This window comes from Marmota flaviventris, chromosome 17 (genome assembly GCF_047511675.1).
Source record: "Marmota flaviventris isolate mMarFla1 chromosome 17, mMarFla1.hap1, whole genome shotgun sequence".
NCBI classification, from domain to species: Eukaryota; Metazoa; Chordata; class Mammalia; order Rodentia; family Sciuridae; genus Marmota; species Marmota flaviventris.
In genome coordinates, this window is record NC_092514.1 from 35,049,134 (window position 1) to 35,060,314 (window position 11,181).

An 11,181-nucleotide genomic window follows, 5' to 3' on the forward strand; every position below is an offset into this window, starting at 1 on the left:
GGGAAGCCTCCTGATCTTTCTCTTCTTTTTCCAGGACTCACGGATCCAGAGGATTCTGGGGCTTCCTGAGCCCCTGGGAAATAAAGTCCTCTGAGAACTCCCTGGCATTCCCGGGAGAACAGGTTCCTGGCTCTGGGAGGTGAGTGAGGCGCCGGGCCCGGGGGTGCAGCGTGCCTCGGCAGGCCCTGGAGCCGGGAGCTGAGCTCGCAGAGGCTGCCCGGGTGGGGCCGGGCTGGGAGCTGAGAGGACATGCACCTCTCCCTGTGGCTCCTTCACCCCTGAGGGTCCCCAACCTGGGCAAACCCTGTCTGCTTTATGTCTCCCCAGGAACCGTCGCAGCTGCGTTTCTTCCTGGCCCACCATGGACCCTTTCACGGATCCACAGGAGAAAGGGCCGGGGGTGCTGTTTGCCTGCATCAGCTGGGGATGCCTCTCTACCGCCTGTGTGCTGTCCTGTCCTGGGGGTCAGGGAATGACCCAAATGGTAAAAGCATCTAAACCAAACCCAGTGGGGACAGGACAATGGAATGCAATGCTACTCTCCCCACCCCACTGTTCGGCCTAGAGGAACTGGGCTTCTTCAAGGGGAGAAAGAGAAGGATATGGGAGCACATAGACTGGCCCCTGCAGAAGTAGATACTTCAGAGAGACTCCAGGAAGGACTTCATGACTGTGAGGGAATTGACTGCATTTCCTGCTGCAGGGATTGTTAGGAAGACTAGGAGGGAGCAGTCCTGCCTCGTGTGGGAAATGACCAGCGCAGAGGCAGGGGGATGAATGAGATGACTTCTCCATCCGGTCCTTTCCCATGGACCGGCTGCACCTTGCCATTACCCACATCCAAACACACTCTCTCAGGCTGGTAGCTGCAGAGAAGCAGCCGAAGTGCCCACTTACTCGAGTCTATTCTTACTCCAACACGCCCCATTTGAACATTTAGGGAGGGTCTGGAAGGACTCCATAGGAAATGCCTGAATCTTACCCGGTCAGGTAGGGGGTGGGGAAGAGCCGTGGGGGTTGCAGAGGGCTTCCTGCTACTCCACTCACTTCCTTAAGGGCCTCCTCTCCCCACATCCCCAGTTCTAGGCTCCAGGGGTCCAAGGGTTCCCTGTTTGTCCCAATCTGCTTGCCAGGCCTTTTTACTTTGGGGGGGGGGTCTTGAGGAAGACAAAGGTCCCTAGACCTGGGGGGCGGTGCTCTGCTTCAAGCTCGGCATTAGTTCCTGGCCACAGCACCTGTTAGCCACCTGTCTGCCTCTCAACCAGGTGCACCCAGACCTCCCCGCATCTAGTCCTGGGCTCCAGGCATCTAGACCCCCGCCCAGCCTGCGCAGAGAGGTGGAGTGAGTCCCTGATCCACAGTGCCCTAGGCGCCCCCGCCCCCAGAGCTGGGCTCTCGCCTCTTCACCAGGAATAGCCACTAGGCTGGGAAGATGCCTGTCTCAGCTCTAGTTCTCCAGGCTGAGCACTACTGTGTTGTCATTGTCCCCAAGGTGGGCAAGCACACCTGCTCTAACACACAGAGGCCCCCCCCCCCCCCCCCCCCGCGCAAAAGCTAACACCACACACTACAGTGAAGACTCCCGACGGCGAGGAGGACTGAGTTTGGAACACCTGAACAGGAGCGAGAGGGACAGGCAAGGAGGTGGGGGTCCTCTTTTGGCCTCCAGGCACTCACCCTGATCCTGAATCTGTCTCTCTTGAGTTGCAGTGAGAGGCTGGGGAGCACCCAGATGCTCCCCGTCTCTCCTGAAGCCCATTAAGAAGGCAAACCCCCTCCCCAAGCCCTGGCCCAGCCCTGCTGGCCTCCACGGCTGACTTGGGCCGGGTCTCCTCTTACCTGCTCAGTGAAGCAGGTCGGCGTGGGGGCCCGGGGCTGGGGAGCCAGGAGCTCCGTCCGTCTGTCAGTCCGTCAGCCTGGCCGTCCTGGGTCTGTGCTGACATCAGGTGAGGGGAGGCAGCTGCCGGGTGAGCCAATAATTATGATATCAGCTTCCCCTTGCCCCGAGGGGCTGCTGCCAAAATGGGGAGAAGAGAAAGGTGACTAAGAAGCTAGTTTGCTCCTTGGCTCTTGTTTGACAGGTACCGGCTCCTGTGCCCGCCCCAGCCGCGCCCCAGCAACCCCCCTCCGCCCTCCCTTCTCCAGCGAGAGCCCGGGCCCCCTGTCCCTGCCAGCAGCAAAGCTGTGACTTGTTTGGGAGGGGGTTGTCCTGCCATCCCCACCAGCACCCCAAAACATGGATGTGAGCCCCCCACGGGTGGGGCGCAGGCCTGTTGGGACATGCACATGTGTCAGGAGAGCCTGGCCACCGTGTGTATGTTCATGGAGCCGACCAAGGGGTTCCAGGGAACAGCATGAGGTGGTGGCCCAGGGTTCTCTGAGGCATGGGGGGGGGGACAGGTAGTGGTGGTGACTCCTCAAGGAGGGCCAAGCACCAAGCACCAGCACAGACTTGCTGGAAACTGTCCACAGGGTCCAGCCATCTGTTAAACTCTTTATGGTCCCTCTGATACCCAGGGTGTGTGTGTGTGTGTGTGTGTGTGTGTGTGTGTGTGTGGTGCACCCGCCTGTGTATGTGTGCCTCCCTCTGTGTGTCTGTGGGCATGCCGCGTCTCCTTGGGACTGTCTGTTTGTCTGGGTCGGTGTGTGTCTGTATATATACGTCTTCCCAATGTCTGTGTGTTTGTAGGTCTGTGTCCCCGCATCCAGGTCCGGGTCTGAGTCCTCTTGTGCTGTCTATGTGTTGCCAACCTGCTGTCTGCAAACCTCTCTGCTCTGGGTCAGCGATCCTTTCCTGGGGGTGTCTGAGTGGGTGGAGATGGGGGCTCCCTGCTTCTGTGCCAGGACCCCACGGCCTCTCCTCGTGGTCTGCAGGTTGGAAACAGGAATCTGAGATGCAGTCCCTGAGGAGTCTAGGAATTGTCACCAGCAGTCCCTTCTGGATTAGGCCTGGGCCCTGACTCTACTCCCTGACAGCTCTCCCTGCTGCCCCAGACCCCACCCCGCCTGCTTCTCTCTGCTTCCTTTTGCATCTTCCTTGCCCCACCCCAGTCTCCTGTCCCCACCACTCTTTCCCTCCTCTCCTCTCCCTCCTCTTACCCAGCCTCTAAGGTCTCCTGTTTCTCTTTTTTCCTAGAGCAAGAGGCTTCAGGGACCTAGTGGTAGAACTGCTGTCTAGAAAGGCCTAGGATTTGGCCTCTGGCCTCAGGGTGTGGGCAGGTCAGTTCCTTCCCACTTTCTGTAGCTCATTCTAAGGACAGCGGGAATGTCACCCGTGGCTGGGGGATGGTAATGGTCCTCTGGCAGAAGTATGGAGTACACTAAGACATTTGGAGCCTTCTTGGTTTAGGCAGAGAATGTTCAGTGCTCAACAGCAAAGAGGAGCTGGGTGTGGTGGCTCCCACCTGTAATCCCAGAGGCTCAGGAGGCTGAGGTAAGAGGATCACAAGTTCAAGGCCAGCCTCAGCAACTTAATGAGACCCTGTCTCTAAATAAAAATGAGGAAGTTTTTTGGATTCAACCCCCCAGTACTAGGGGGTGGGGGATGGAACAGAAAAAGGATACTAAGGCAGATAGATGAAGCTCTTTGCCAGCGATGATTAGCTATGTCATTTTCCATACTTTCTACTCTGAGCCTCAGTTTCCTCATCTGTTAACAAGGGAATATTATCCATCCAGGATTGTTGTGAAAATAAAATGTGTTTAAAGTTCTAACACAATCCTTGGTGTATAGTAGATGCTCAATAAACATGTGCCTTTTTGTCTTCACCAAGTCCTGCACTGCTGGGTGGGAGATGAAGATGTGTGAACTTGCTCACTTGGTGTAAGAATTTTTTTCTAGGGTTAGATCAGGGACCCTTCTACCATGCGGCCTGCACAATGGTTTCATTAATGATGTTCTTGGCATAAAAGTTAGCTAGAAGAGATCGAAATAAAACACACAGACTCAGTTACCTTATTTCTATTGCCAGGTCCGAGACGGCTCCCCTCTCTGGCTCCAACCTCTAACCGCCCAGCAGGGCAGCAAGGATTACTCAGGGCTAGCAGGAGAGAGAGAGAGTGAACACGCCTGGGAGTAGCCTTTTATTGGGGAACAAGAAATTCAGGGGAGAATTCCATCCAATGAAGGTTGAGGGGGGACTGCACTCCAAGGTCAGGGTCAGTGATTGGGCCCCCGGGGTCAGTGGTCAGTCACACCCCACACGGACGGGTTCTCTCATCAGGAGAGGGCCGGGAAAGTTCCGACACAGCCAGAATGCCTCAGACCCAAACTGGGAGTCGCCCAGTCACGCGTGAGAATGGCTTCCCACAGACCCTGATTTAATCCATTTCTCTGGAACTCACATTAGCCATCAAAGCCCTTAAGTCTAGTAATCAATGGAGTTTCACAGTGAAAGAGCAGCCATGGAGATCTTCTCTTGTGTTTGCTTAATACTCCTGATATATTCAGCACTGATTATTTCTAGCCAGGTATTTCTGTATGGGATACTCTGGGTACAAAGAACTAAGAAAGATATGACTTGAAGTCCACCAGCATTGCTATTGATCAATATTATCCTGAAGGTTCTACTAGTACAATAATAAAGAAAGAGGAGGAGGAAGAGGAAAAGGAGGAGAAGGAGGAGCAGGAGAAGGAAGAGGAGGAGGAGGGAGGGGGAGGAGGCAAAATCTTCAAGAATTACAAATGACATGATTGTTTATTTAGGAAGTCTAAGACCATCAACTGAAAGACTATTAGAACTAATGAGAGAATTTAGTAAGGTAACAGAGTATATGTTTGTGTTGTGTGTAAAAATCAAAACCATTTCTTTCTCTCTCTCTCTCTCTTTTTTTTTTTTTTTTGGTACCAGGGATTCATCCCAGGAGCACTTAACCACTGAGCCCCATCCCCAGCACCCCCCCCACCACTTTTTTTCCCCAGCCCTTTAAAAAATTATATCTATATCTATATCTATAATCTATCTATCTATCTATCTATATATATCTATATATCTATATATATATATATATATATATATATATATATATATATATAGAGAGAGAGAGAGAGAGAGAGAGAGAGAGAGAGAGAGAGGATCTTGCTGAGTTGTTTAGGACCTTGCTAAGTTGCTAAGGCTGACTTTGAATTTGTCATTCTCCTGCCTCAGCCTCCCGAGCTGCTGGGATTACAGCCGTGTGCTACTATGCCTGGCTCAAAACCATTTCTATATAACTAAGGCAACCAATTAGAAAATAAGGACTAAAGATCCAGTTCACAAAAGCAGCAACAGTACCAAATTCCCAGGAATAAACTTAATAGTAAACATAAAATTCACATGAAGAAAACAATAGAAAAACAAGACCTTCTCTCAAAAACAAACAAAAACCCCCAAAGGTCTGGGGGTGTAGCTCAGTAGTGGAGCATCCCTGGGTTCAAACAATAGAATTACTGACAGACATAAATAGACATTAATAGAAAGACGTATCTTATTCCTGAGTTGGAAAGCTGAATATAATATTGTAAAGTTGTCAATCGTTTTTTAAATAATCTATAAATGGAATGTAATTCAAATAAAAAAAAAATCTAATGTTTTTCTCCTGCCTGGGAATTTAACAAGTCAATTCTGAAGTTGGAGGAAAAAAAAAAAAAACTACATGTGAATAGCTTAGAACTTTTTGAAAAAGAAGAAAAATAGGAGGAATTTGCTCTGCCAGGCTTCAAAATATCCCAAAAATATTTGGCAGAAAGCTAAATTTATTTAGAGCAAAATATAACAAAGTTTAAAGATAACAAACAAACAAAACAAAAAACACCTGGAAGAAAATGTGGCAACATATATAAGAAGCAAAGTGTTAGTATTTATTTTTTTAAACAAAGAAAAAGACCATCTCTCAGAAAAATGGGCGAAAGACATGAATAAGCAATTCATAGCCAAATTACAAATGGCCCCCAAACAAATGAACTTCATTAAAAATCAGGGAAATGCAGACCAATCCAGGGGTCAAGGCCCTCAGGGAGACCCTGATGGGATGGATGCACAGGAGAGACTGTGGCTGTCACCTTTCTGAATGAGACTCTGCTTGTGATGTGCAAGATGAGCTTCCTTCTCCTCCCAGACAGGCCCTACCCCTGCCCCAGGAGTGGGCGTGGGCTCTGGCTCCCTCTTTCCTTTGGGAAGCGAGACTTCCTCATTGCTGGCAGTCTGGGAGTTGAAGCAGGAGCCTCAGGAATTCCACAGATCTTGGACTGGAAGGGGATTTGTGAGGTTTTCTCTTCCTCCTCTGGATAGGACCCTCCCTCGTTCACACCAGCGCCCCCAGAGTTCTCTCCTAGGCTCAGAAAGCCTATCTCTCCAGAATCCACAGACAGAACCAAGGTGGGCTGTAGCTGGGGTCAGGGGAGGCTCTGTGCCTCTGGAGACTTGGAGGTCAGGACTGGGGCACCATCTTCTGCTGAGTCCTGTCCAGGCTGGGCTGCCTTGAGCCAGGAGCAGCCCTGGCTAGGGCCAACATCTGCCATGCTCCAGTCTGGAGCAAAACACTGGAGATCTCAGGGAGATCTCAGGGACCCCCACCTTCCGAGGTCCCAATATGATGGAGGAGGGGTGGCCTTCTCTGCAACCCACGTCGGGATGGGCCATCTTCTGTCCACTTCTGCTCATGTAGGCTGGACTTGTCTTCTCAACGTGAGTTCCCAAGACTGAGCCTGCCACTTGCGAGGCCCTCCAAGTCTCACTCCACTGGTGTGGAAGACACTAAAGAACATTGGCAAGCTGGGCACCATGGGGTGCGTGCCTGTAATCCTGGAGACTCGGGAGGCCAAGGCAGGAGGATCACAAATTTGAGGCCAGTCTGGGCAATTTAATGATACCCTACCCACCCCCACAGACTGCAAAAAAAAAAAAAAAAAAGGGTTGATATGTCACTCAGTGGCAGAATGATTGCTTAGTATGGGCCAAGTCCTGGGTTTGATCTCTGGTACTGCCAAAAATCGGCACAGGAGGTAAAGTACATGCTTAGCATTGGTAAGGCCATGAATTCAATCCCTCCCACCCCACTCCATCCCACTCCACCCCATAAAAAACATCTGCAGAAGAATGGGGCCTAAGCATAGCTGGGGTAAAATGCTGAAGGTTGAGGACCTCACATCAAAGGAGGCTTGAAGGGATCAGGGTTAAGGACCATGAGCTTCCTAGGGAGAGGGGCAGGCAGCTCCTTGACTGTGAAGCTTCTTCTTCTTGCCAGAGAAGCTCCAGGCCAGAGCTGCGGAGGGTGTGTGGTAGGAGCTGGGCCCAGAGGTCTGAGCTGTTCTGGTTGGCTGACCCCCTGGAAGTCCAGGGAGTTTCCAAGCTTGGTGGGGGAGGGTCTGATGGGAGGCCGCAGTTAGAGTCCTGCTGGGTGGGGAGGCTTCTCTCCCCTCCTAATCCCTCCTGCTGTGGGAGGCTTAGTTGTGGTGGGGAGGAGCAGTGTGTGTGTGTGTGTGTGTGTGTGTGTTCACTTGTGCCAGTGTTTGTAAGTACAGTACACGTGTGACTGTGTGAGTACTTACATTTTTGTTCTCTCACTCGTGTGCCACCGTGGGTGTGCATTAAGCTGTGGAACTTACACGGTGCTGCTCCACGTGACTGTGCCAGTGAGTGTGAGTATCTGTGTACTTGTGAGAATACTCAGGTCTGAGTGATTGTGGATGGACAAATGTCTGTGACTATGTGTGTCTGTGTGGGTTTCCAGGAGGGATTCTGGGTGTCAGAAGGGCTGTGAGGGCTGGTGGCATGGTGTGTAAGAGTGTCTACGAGGAAGTGTGTGTGGCTGCGTGTACACAGGTATCCACGTCTGCGCAGGGGTCAGCAGGCTCTGTGTGTACCCAGGAATCCATGGCTCTGTGAACACATCTGCGAGTCTCACCACCTCTAAGAGCTATTCTTCTTGCCTAGCATAGTGGCACATGCCTGTAACCCCAGTGATTCAGGAAGCTGAGGCAGGAGGATCTAAAGCTTGATGCCAGCCTGGATAATTTAGTGAGACCCTATCTCAAAAAATAAAAAAAATAAAAAGGGCTGAGGACATAGCTCAGGGGTAGAGGGCCCCTGGGGTCAATCCCCAGTATTGCAAAAATGAATGAAAAGTAAATAAATAAGGAGCAACTCTTCTGAGTCCTTGTCTGGCATGGAGGCTTCAGGGGGCACCCTCCCTAGGCTAGCACCCCACAGGAACTCCCCCTGTCTCAGCTCTGACCCACCTTCTGCTTCTTCAGGGATCAACCTCCTCTCTGAGACTCTGGGGTAGATGGACAACTCATGGCCAGAGCAGAAGGACCTACCCTCCGGCTAAGGACCCTAACCTCTAGGGACACTAGAGTAGGATCAGCCTGTTTCCACCTGTTTCCCAGCCTCCCTGACATCCTGCACCCTGCAGGCTTCTCCTGCCAGGGCTTGAGCGCCACTTCCCTCAACCTTCTGGTTGCCATAGCTGTCTCCTGGCTGGTGGGGCCGGCAGGAGGAGGGGTGAGAAACGAAAACTCCCAAGGCCTCAGGGAAAACGAACAGGGGCAACAGTAGGAGTTGGCTCAGAAATCTAGGCCTATCTCTGAGCTTAAAGTGACTTTGGCCCAGAGACCAAACGCTGCCTCAAGGTCTTATAGTACTCCACATAGAACAGTCTGGAAAGGGTCTTTGAGCGCTGTGTGTCCAGCTCCCCCCCACCCCCGCCACCGGGGAGCCAGAAAACCCTCTCTGCTTCTGATCCACTCATTCATTTTTCATTTATACAACATTCCTTGCACCAGGCTCCATGTGGGAATGGAGGACATGGCTCCGTCAGGCAGGCTGTCCTCTGGATTCTGCTTCATTGGTGTTCTCCAGCAACAGGGAGCTCACTACCGCACAGGTCTGCAGGTAGGAGACACCCAAAGCCCCTTGTTTCCTGGAGGGCATCATCAATGATGGGGTGTGGGCACCTGGCAGGGAGATCATGTCCCAGCAATGTCCCATTCACCTGCCACCACCTTGATTGTGTGTGCCGAAGAGGCCCAGCTGCTAGGCTGCCTGTACAAGCCGACCTGGGCTGGCAGGCCCTTCTTTCAAAGGCTTGCCCAGTCTGTTCTGCTTTATTGTCCAGCTAATGACGGTGATTAGCCCGACAGGTGCCTCCTGCCATCGGGCCGCCCTCCTGCCTGCTGAGGAGGGAGGTTTCTGAGCATCAGAGGGAGATTTGGTCCCTGAACAGGGTGATCACACCCATCACAGTCAACTTCTAGACCCAGCTTGCCTCGGGTCCACCTCTCCCAAGAAGGCTGAGCGAGCTGTTCCTCATCTCCTGGGATTACTGTGTGACCTCCCTCTACACCCAGCTCTCTCTGAGCGGGACTAAGGGGGACATGGAGCTGAGAACACTGGGTGTGGGGGGTGTGCACCCTGAGAAACCTTTTCCCCAGTTGGGGCTGGATAGCAATTCCTCAGCAGGGTCCTGAAGATAGCAATAACAGGGGGTCCTTCTTGCTATGGGGCAGGGCGACGCAGGTGGTGGTGGGGAGCTGAGGCTGCTTCTGCATACCCAGTGCATTGTGGGTAAGCCACTGGGGGAGCCCCGCCATTCTGGGGCTGGCCCGTACCCAGTGAGGGGACTGTTGCCTGGGGCTTTGGGGGGTCCTGGTGCAGGTCTGGGAAGGAGATGTGATTTATGACTGTGCTTCACGTTTGAGGAATGCCAGCCTGGGGGGCCGGGGGAGGCGGAGCCACTCTCCTGACACTCCTTGCTCTCCTGGAAGTCTGGCATGTCCTGTCAGGATCCCCTGTCCCCTGGGGACAGCCATGTTCTCCCCGTACAGTAGCCCCCTCCCGGCTGCACTGCCCATGAGTCCCCCAGCTCCGGGGAGATGCAGTGAAAGCCCAGCCTAGGGGGGTGCAGAATTAAATCCTTTCTCCCTTCACATCTCAGCTCCCTTTTCCATTCAACCATGAGGCTGATGGTAAATATCTCTACCACTGCAACAGGAGGGAAGTGGATGAAACTCTAGAAACTTCCATCCAGATGAGCTCAAGGCTTACATACCACCCTCCACAGTGAAGGAACTTGGGATAGACTCAAAGATGAACTTCTAGCCAGGAAAGGATGTTGAGCTCCTAGAATGGATGCTAGCTGTAATATCATCCTTCCCTAGCCTATGCCCACTTTGCCAGATAAATGAAAGCTCTGGAGCCTATGAGAGTTCAGGGTGAGGTGGCAGAGGAGGGCAAGTGTGGAATCAAGAGGCAGAATCATCCAAGGTTGTCTGGTTCTGAACTCAGAAGGTCATGGCCGTTTTGAGCCTGTTCCTATGAGTCTAAACTACATTCTTCTTGCTGCAGGGTGACATTTGGGGTGAGGGTCCATCTTTCTGGGCACCCTGCATGGGTCAGCCAGCCTGCCTCCTCTGATCTGGTGGGACCGGTTTTTCTAGCTGGAGGAAGGGTCGGTGAGGAATTGGCAGGGGCACGGAGTTTTATGTAAATGCTCAGGGAGTGCTCTGGGAACGGGGAGGCCGGTTTTCCCAAAGACACGCAGGGACTGGCAGCTCCCAATTAGCAGTCCTGGTGATGTCAGTGCTGCTATCCTGGGTGGCTGCGCCCACTCCGATCGGCCCTGGCAGGGGTGCCTGACCATTACCTTCTCCTGTGGGTGGGAGGGATGTCAAGGGAGTCACCGTGCAGGACAGAGACCAGGCCCCCTCCCGCCATATCTCCTGCCTGGCCCCACCCCCACCCCCACGCCGCACAAGTTGTGGAGTAGTCTAGAGAGCGCTGTGAGAGACACCCCAGACTCTACTGAAAAAGACTTTAATCAGCTAATATTTGAACCCTCCCTAAACCCAGGAGCCTGGGGAGACCTCAGAACGCTGCACCAGTCCCTGAGACAGGCCTTGCTCCCAGGCCACTCCAACCCTGAGTTTCAATAAATACAGTGCAAAGGGGTCTGGTCACTAAGCTGGGGAGACAAAGAAGGGCAGGGTGTATTTTCTGTGAACACACACGTGTGCACCACCAAACACGCACACAAACCCCCCTTGGACACACTCACGACAGCACCATCCTCACACGCACCGGCACACACACACACATGCATGCGTAGATACACACGCTTTCCTCTGACACACTAGAGATGAGCACACACCTTCACAAGCACACTCGATTGTGTAGACGTGGGCCTTTCTCTCAGTCTTCAGCC